Source organism: Humulus lupulus, chromosome 4 (assembly GCF_963169125.1).
Source record: "Humulus lupulus chromosome 4, drHumLupu1.1, whole genome shotgun sequence".
Taxonomy (NCBI): domain Eukaryota; kingdom Viridiplantae; phylum Streptophyta; class Magnoliopsida; order Rosales; family Cannabaceae; genus Humulus; species Humulus lupulus.
This window is the reverse complement of record NC_084796.1, coordinates 24,751,109-24,761,503: the sequence shown is the minus strand read 5'-3', so window position 1 is coordinate 24,761,503 and position 10,395 is coordinate 24,751,109.

Sequence of the window (10,395 nt, the reverse complement as noted above, 5' to 3'; positions counted from 1 at the left end):
TACTTAGAGCAATCTAAACGCTGCCTGAGAATACACCATTGGAGCTTGCCCTCACAAGCTTCCAATTATCTTAATATCAGAGACTCGTGGACTAGGGTTCTTTTATAACCTGAACCACGTAAAAATCCTTATGTTCTCATTGCTTATTTATTTAATCTCTCTTCTTAAGATTGATAGCGAAAAAGATAGTCAACAATGATCTACAAAAAATTTATAGTGTCACATCATCTCCCATTTATATAAATATATAGGTATAAATATAGATGTTAATAAATAATAATATAAGTATTAGAAAATTAGTTATTAACAAATATCTTATTTAAAATTAAAAAAGAAGTAGAATATAAAAATATAAAAAAAAATGAGAAAAAAGATAGAGTGTTTTGGATAAATTTTATAGTGCCACATCACATTAACTAAATATTATTATATAAAACTTTATAGTTTTACAGTTAAAAAACACATAAAGAAAAGTAGATATTATAGTTAAATAATATAGATATTTATATATAATGAGAAAAATCAAAAAATATATATATTATTACATAAATGTTATCTTTGTTGTAGTTTAATTAAATAATATAGATATTTATATATATAATTATTAATTTATTTTTATAAATAAATATTTTATTCAATAAGTAAATTACTTAGTTGTAGCCTAGTTAAATAGCTAAATAATGTAGATATTAATTAAAGAATTATATTTTGGTTGTACAGTCCTTAAAATAAATTAGATTAATGGAAATAGATATTTACTTAGTTATAAAATACGATAAGAAAAATAGATATTATAGTTAAATAGGTTATACAGTTATTAATTCAAGATATGAATTAATTAAATGTCAATTTATATATGATAATTTATTATTATAATTATTAGAAAACTAGAAAATATAACCGCGCTCCGCGCAGTTTTTTGTAATTATTAAAACATATATATTTTAAAATATTTTTTGGGAGACTGTGGGGTGGTGATTCATTTTGACCATACTCGTACAACATGTTCTTTATATAGACACGTGAAGACATGTTGACCATAATTTTTTATTTCATGATGGTGTTCACTGTTATTGTATAGCGAACCTCCTGTAGATTTTTTAAAAATTCTGACAAATTTTAAAGTACTGAAAACAAAGTTCAAAAAGCTTGTTGTATATTTACTTTTATTTATTATTATTATACGCTTTGCGTAGTTCAAGTTTTGTCAAAATATTAAAATAGAAATAGATAAATCTATTTTTTGAACACTATATTTTGGCCGATTACTCATTTTGATTGTTTATTTTTAAAAATTAACCTGTGGATCATATATTTATTCAAAAGGTAAAATTATTTATAAAAAGTAAATTATATAAATATATATAATTTATGTTTTCTATAAGGGTTCACACCATTTTGAACATTGTATTTTAGTTGTTTACCAATTTTGACCATTAATTTTTTTTTTTTTAAATTAACTTGTGGACATTGTGTTTTGTCAAAAATTAAAAAATAGGAATTGTAAAGATAGATTATTTGAACCACATATAATTTGGTTGATTACCCGTTTGAATATTTTATTGTTAAAAGTTAACATTATAAATAGATAGATTTTATTATTATTATTATTATATGTAGATATTTTTATCTATTATAATTTTTATTAAAATAAAAAATGAGAAAATAATTTTTAGATAGTAAAATATTAATTATAAAATGATATAATAAAATAATTTTTTAATTAAATTAATATGTATATATATTGATATTTTCAATAGATAGATTTTATTATTATTATTATTATTATTATTATATGTAGATATTTTTATCTATTATAATTTTTATTAAAATAAAAATGAGAAAATAATTTTTAGATAGTAAAATGTTAATTATAAAATGATATAATAAAATAATTTTTTAATTAAATTAATATGTATATATATTGATATTTTCAATTATTAAGATATTTTAGAAAATAGAAAATGAATAAAAAATTAGATTAAATGAGAAAATAGAAAAAGTGATTTGAAGAGATTTTAGAGTGCCACATAATATTCTTGAAGCTCTCCTTTATATATATATATATAGATATAGATATATAGATTAGTTATGACTAAATATCTTATTTAAATATAAATTAAAATATTATGAATTTGAAATATCAAAATAAATAGATATAAATAAAAATCTTGAAGATTAATGCTATGATTGATTTATTATTATAATTATTATAAAATTAGTTATTAATAAATACATTATTTATAAATAAATCAAGACATTTTAAATTTTGTTTTTGAAATATCAAAATTATTAAAAGATAACAATAAATAGAAAATCGTCAAGTAGTCAATTTGTATATGATTGATTTTTTTATTATAATTATTATAAAATTAGTTATCAATAAATATCTTATTTAAATTCAAATCAATATGATCAATGAAAAAATTATTAGCAAATTCAAATTGAAATCAATATTTACTTAGTTATAAAACACAATAAGAAAAATATATATTATAATTGAATAGGTTATACGGTTATTAATTTAAGATATGAATTAATTAAATGTCAATTTATATAAGAAGAATTTTTATTATAATTATTAGAAAATTAGTTATGAATAAATATTTTATTTATATATAAAATAAAATATTTTGAATTTGAAATATTAAAATAAATAAATATAGAATGAAATTTTTGGAAGATAAATCTATGATTGATTTTTTATTATAGTTATTAAAAATTTAGTTATTGATAAATATTTTATTTAATTTCAAATTAATATTTAAATTAAAATAAAAAATGAGAGAAAATAACATCTCATATATAAGATGTCGGATATGTTTCTCTCTCTCACTTTTTTTTTTATATATAATATTAATATTGTTAAGGTAAGTAATATTATTCCATATATATACATATAAGGTTAGTAGTGAAATAATTTTCATATTGCTTATAAATAATAAGAATAATAATAATAATGGTCATTTAACACTTGGTACTTCATTGGTTAAATATTGCACTATAATATTATAAAATTAGAATCCCAAAATTACCTTACTACCTTATTATACGATTCATATAGAATATTTTTTTTGTTTTATAAGTGACCTTAAAATTTACATGTATGTCATAATATTTCAAGTGGAAAAATACAAGATAAAATAAACGCTAATAAAAAATCAATCATATAAATTGTCTCAAACGTGTTAATTAAATTAAATTAAATTAAATTGTCAAACGTGTCTTATTCAATCAAAAGATCTATCAATTTCAAATGCATTAATATCAGCCACAATGACTTCCACATTCTTTAGCTCAAGTTCTCTACAAAAAGGGTCAGAAAGTACAAAATCACTTTCTAAACTCAATTAATAAAAACACAAAATCAATACTTAGAATTATATTACTATCTACCTAAACGCTAGTTAATATGATTACTCTTCCTGGAAGTCCATTTATGCCAAAAAGCCAATTCTCCAAAGCGGAATAGTACGTGTCATTGGTGATAGCAAGGACACCAACCTATGGCAATCTACTTGGCTCAATGGTTATCCCCTGCGTGACCAACCAGCCAGGATCACTCCTTCGGACAACGACCTCTTACTCCCAGCCCAATCTATGCTGGTCCATGGGTCCAATCGATGAGATGATTCACTTACGGGACATTTGGAAAAAAGGCACAACATTGGAATTGCTATGTAGGCTTCTGTGGATGAGTAGAAGAGTTACAAATACCAATGACCTTACAATTCTTACTATTAGAACTATTTCTATACAACAATAAAAAAGACAAAATGTACAAGATGATAATTGCAATGTTCAGGCATTTGTGGCATCAAAAATTCATCATGGTGCTTTATGGAAGAGTGGAATGCAAAATGATGGTGAGACGATAAAGAAATGACTATAAATAATATCAAGTTGAATTTGAATTTGAATATAAATATCCAAAATTTGAATGTTTTAATTTTATTTAGAAAAAGTAGAATTAAAAAATAAAATAGATAGAGTGATTTAGAGCAATTTTAGAATCATCTAAGTTGAATTTGAATATAAATATCTAAAATTTGAATATTTTAGTTTAATTTAGAAATAGTAGAATTAAAAAAAAAAAGATAGAGTGATTTAGAGCAATTTTAGAAAGCCACACCATCTCTTTAGTGCTCTCCTTTATATAAATATATAGATATAGATTATATTATTACCTAGCTACAACACTAGTTAATATGATCTTTATGAGAAGAAGAGTTACAAATACCAATGAGTGACCTCACAATTCTTACTAGAGTTATTACTGTACAACAATAAAAATAACAAAATATACAAAGATGATGATGGAACTCTTCAGGCATTTGTGACATCAAAAATTCATTATGGAACTTTATGGAATTGTGGAGTGCAAAATGATGCTGAGAAAAGAAAGGAAAGGACTATAAATAATATCAAGTTGAATTTGAATTTGAATATAAATATCCAAAATTTGAATATTTTAATTTTATTTAGAAAAAGTAGAATTAAAATAATAAAAAAAATAGATAGAGTGATTTAGAACAATTTTAGAGCGCCACATTATCTAAGTTGAATTTGAATTTGAATATAAATATCCAAAACTTGAATATTTTAGTTTTATTTGTTCGTTATCAGCTTATCCTATGGATTAACTCATACTTACATATTGGAGATTTTGTAGCATAATTGAGTGAGAGTATTTATCATAGACATGAAATCTATAACTTCTAATTAAGAAGTGAAATGATGATTTTCTTATAGCTTGGTTCAAATGTTAAATGATAGAGTACACATTTTTGTAAAACGGTAATTTGCACCTATCTCGTTAGTTGATCATCTATAGATGATTGAATGACGGTTATGGTTATAACAATGGATAACGTATTTACATTTGGTGTAAAACGTTTTATGAATTCAAAAGTGTAATTCCGTGTCTATAGTGGAGTCACGATGAATTAATAAGGAAGTGAGATTATTTGTTATAAATAAACTCATGGTAACTTAGTGGAGCTTGAGTTCATGGATCTACTGTTTCCATGTCGCCTCTTATCAAAATGAACCTAGTAGTCTTGATAATTAATTATAAAAATATCATATTGACTAGGTCAATGAAAATAAATAATGTTAAATTATTTATTGATATTTTGTGAGAAAAGAAATAGGAAAAACGTTGAGGTTTTTATTGCAAAATCTCTAAAAGAGAATATTATAGTCAATTGTGATAATTTTGTTGATATTGATAAATCGGTATTAATATTAATAAAATGAATTAAATAAATGTCAAAATTATAATTGGTTAATTTTGACAAGTATTTAATTAATTATAACTATTAAATAATTAAAATAAAATGAGAAACTAAAACCTATTTTATGTCCTAGCTAATTGCCTGTATATACCAGTATTATAGAATGCATTAGGTCAAGAAATCTTACAAGCTAAAAATTCACTCTTAATATTCTATACCTAGTCACCCATCAAAGCGGTTTGGATTCCTTGCAATACTTAACATTCAACAAGGACAAAATGTTAGGGAATCCAAAGGATGTAGTCTTTATTCCGTCGTGTATTCGTAAGTATTCTTATCTTTATTGTGTTATTTACGAATCTCTGTATGAAAATCACATCTATATATGTATTTATGTTTTCTATTGTATGTTATTTGTACAATATGGAGCATGCATATAGACTTATATAAATAAAATCCCACACCAATTACCTGTTGTAGAAAAAGAGAAAGTGAAAGGTAGAAGAGGGAGAGAAAGAGATGAGAAGAGATTGGCACCAGTTCAAACCATGATTTGCCTTGTCCCTGGCCTCTCGACCCAACTCCTATTCCAATTTTTGACAAGCCCTCAACCTAGCTCTGGTTTCGACCATGATTCGAAGAAGAAAAAGAAGAAACGACAAGAGAGAAGGAGAAAGAGAAGAACGAGATCTAAAAATATTTTTTTCAGTTTAGTTTGTTTTATTAAAATAATTTAATTTGTTTTGTTTTTAATTATTTTATAAATTTAAAATTAATTTTATATAAATATATGAGTAGGCCCAATTATATTATGACATGTGTCTCATATATTTTTGTTTTAAAATAATTTCAATTATAACTAAAGGTAATTTAGTCATTATGAAAAATATGTTGACCAAATTTGAGGAAAATATATTATTTTTAAATGATTTGCAAAATTGAGAGTACCAAGTGAAAAATATTAATAATAAAGATACTAAATTCATACATTTAAAAAAAAAAAAACTGGGTACTTAACCAATAAAGTTTGAATAATATTGAACTTGACCCCAAAGTAGCATGAGAGGTCAGGTCAAGTACTTGCAAAACGACTACAAATATAACAAGCTTTGTCCATATGCACACATACTTGCAAGAGATGGAACAAAAAGACAAGTGTCCATAGATTTATAGAACATGACTGTTACTAAACGTTTCTCACACTTGTAAGCTTAATTTGTAATTGTGAGAAGTTGAGAACCAACATAGTCACAAGAAATTATATGATCGATTTTAAAGCCAATACCATAGAATAGAAAAGGTGACCTTTAGACAAAATTGTCACTTTCTCACTATGCAAAAGTTTTTGCTTTCTTTGACCACCAAAATCTTTTCCACCATACAATGTTAAATTTTAAATTGGAATAATATTGTGTTTTATATATGAAATGTGTGGTCTAAAGCACATACAAACAAAATGAGCTCTGATGATACATGTAAGAAGAAAAGTTCTCACATACTCTCTCTTGTATATTTTTTTTCGCTAGGATAAGGTTCACTGTCACTCAGACAAGTCAATATGTCAAGAAAAATAAAAATAATAATAAAATAAAAGTCATGGCAGCCGTTCTGAAAAAGAGAATAAAAGCTACCACATGATTGGAATGGTAAAGGTGGATTTTGATTCGTCTCTCCTAGTCCAAAGCAGATTATTTATCTGAGTTATAAATTTATATGATAATTATAATGTGCGGGCATAGGGAACGGCGCAGGAGTGCGGCTGTTTTCTCCTCCATTGATATATGTTTGATGCATTTAAAGTGGGGATATCACCTATGATATGGTGGTCGTATGTGCACCATATAACTTGTAGTTTTTTTTTTTTTTACGTAAATATGAAAGGGAAATTTTATATTATATACATAATAATTTAGTAAATTTTTTTAATATGCCATCATAATTTATTATCCTAAATAAATATATGATAATTTTAATTTTTTAGACAAAAATACCCCTAACATTGAAATTGCATCGAATAAGCATCGTTTGCGATAATAATTAAGTTTTCATGATTGTATTGAAATAGCATCGATGTACCATCGATTTGGCATCGAAACACCATCGGCATCGATGTACCATCGATTTTGCATCGAAATTGCATCGAAAAAGCATCGTTTGGGATAATAATCAAGTTTTCATGAATGCATCGAAATAACATCGATGTACCATCGATTTTGCATCGAAATTGCATCGAAAAAGTATCGTTTGGGATAATAATTAAGTTTTCATGATTGTATTGAAATAGCATCGATGCAAAATTGATGGTACATCGATACCGATAGTGTTTCGATGCCAAATATATAACAATTTCAATTTCCCCACCTCCCTCTTCTCCACGGCAACGGTGATACTTCATCCACCGTCGGACACCAAATACCCACCCGCCCACATATCTGTCTTCTCTAGTTCTCTCTGCGCCCACAACAAGCCATATTCTCCGATTCTTTGTGTCGTTGTGGGTTTCATAGTATTATGTATAAATACAATGAATTGCATATCTTATGGAGTACATGTATATGGCTATATTTATTTATATATGTGGATATATTATCTTGACTTTTATATGGGTACTCTCCAATTGAGGGAGAGATTGTCCAGATTTAAAAATTGTTTATCTTCTTGATTGGTTCTTCTGTCTTCGGAGTTTATAAGCTTATTTTTCCTAGTGAATAAAGAATTCTTGTACACGTACTTCTTTGGTTTTCGCATTGATGGAAGGGTGGTTGATTCAAATTTCTGCGGCTTTTGAGGGGTTATGGAGGCTCGCTTGGTGTTCGATATAATGTCTAGGCAAAATGTTGTTGCTTGGAGACATATGATTGATGGGTATATTTATTTGATTCAAATTGAGGCACTACAATTTTATTTTACTCTGTTTATTGTAAGTTATTTTGTTATTTATCATAAAGATTATTTGTTATTTGAATCTTTTTGTATTCTAGTTTGAGAAAAATAATTTATTTGCAACTTCTAATTTTGGGGATATCATATAGAAAAATAGTGTTTGTATTTTGGGGCTTTCTTTGTTGGGGTGAAGGGTGCGGGTGAGAAGAACAAGATTCATTTTCGTTAGATGGGGATTGGGGGATTTTTCCTTGAATTGAAGTGGATTATTTGTTTCAAATTTACCATTGTTTCAAATAAGTTTTAATTCCTTAATTCCATATCCATTTGGATCATGATTAGTTTTAAAGATATGTCATTTGAATCTCAATGTCCACCGAGCACCTCAACTTATTTAAAACATTTTCGGGTAATAAGGATTACTTTCATATCAACAAAAATTGTCCACCGAAAGTATATAATATCAATTAAAAAAATGCATCAATTTTCTACAAATATGAACTCTTTTACAACCTATAACGAGCAAATAAAAAAGGATGTCAGTGATTCCAAAATAGTAGTTTGATTAATACGATGCTTCCTATTTATCCCACGAGAGTCCAAGCTATTTCTATTCCACAAGTTGAATTACAAGTACTCACAGTTACAAAGTGACTATAAACAAGTCCTCTCTAACACTACCTTACAATCAACACGACATCATCAAACTGTGCAATAAAAATAGAACTAAAACATGCAAGCTGGATCTTCCCACAAAAGATAGCCTTCTCGCAATGTCCCCGCATATTTTTATAAGACTTCAGACACACCATTCCTATACCAATCAATTTGAAGAGCTTTTTCAACCAACATATCTCGTACTCCGTTAATGATTGAACTCAATATTCTAGCTGCAATAACATCAAAACAACCACCATTTTATATTTCCTTATTAGGTAGAGAATACAAGAATCATTAACAATAAAACTTTAATTTCAAGTACAACCATAGCATGAGAAATCGATTTCGAAAAACAATTAGTAAAGAACTAACATAGAAATTAAAAATCAACGACATAATACATGTCTCATTATCTACATCATCATTAATATATCATTCTATACTGCAGTCAAATATGAGAGAACAAAACGGTAATAGGACCAAAATCCATAATACATAACTGTAATAACCAAGTCAAATTTCTCTTCCATTTCGTTTATTTGATTCTTCTTTTCCTTTCCTCACATTTTCGCGAAGACACAAACAGAACTCAACATCAAAACTTTAAAACCAGTAGCTGACGAAAATAACAATTATTCCAAAACCAAAACAAAGAATGACCACAATCGAAAGTACCTACAATAGCAAAGGCATCACCAACGTCGTCAACTAGCTCGAAGGCTACAAATATGCAAAAATAGATCGAAAGGGCGACAAGATCACACTGTTGCAAGCTAGCATAAGAGACAAAATCAATACAGTAAATAAGAAGAATTAGAGTGCGTTGAAGGCAATGAGTTGAGAAGGAGAGAAGAAAAAAAGTAGCACTAAAAGAAAAAAAAATTCTATGAAATTTTTATTTTTACCTTATTGTCTTTTAGAGGTGAATGTTGTAGGAACCAAATTTCAAATCCCCCATTTTTATGTTTCCTAGGATAATCAATAAAAATAAAGTAAACCAATTAAAATGTCACTTGGCAAGATGAGGTCTTTTGGTAGTTTCCTAAAATGACTTCTTTTTTTGACTTATAAATAAGTTGTAATTCTAATTTTTCTTTTATAATACGAGTCTATATTATAATTATTTAGGACATTTAGCAGGTTTTCAAGAAATTCTTGATAATTTAAGATACTGAAAACAAAGTTTCAAATTATATATTTTACACTCTTATAAAAAAATAAGCACGTGTATAACATACATAGTATTTGAATTAAGATTTCGACACCTTAAATTATTCCGAATTTTTGTAAAATTCTTAAATAATTACACTGGACACGTAGAAGAATTAGCCCCTAAGAATATAATACTAGCATTCTCTTTGGAATTTTGCAATGATTATACACGTCCCTTGGAGCATATGTCAATTTGTAGCATTGATTTATATATCATGAATCCAATTCTTAAATAAAAAAAAAATATTAACGAAGGAAGAGTAATATGATTTTCTTATACCTTCTCCTTCACATAGAATAATTTAGTATGATTGTTTTAAGTGTCATCACTCATTATTACTGATGGAGCTATTGACAGACTGAATAATATCTTTTGATACAACCTAATAAGTTTAGTGACCTT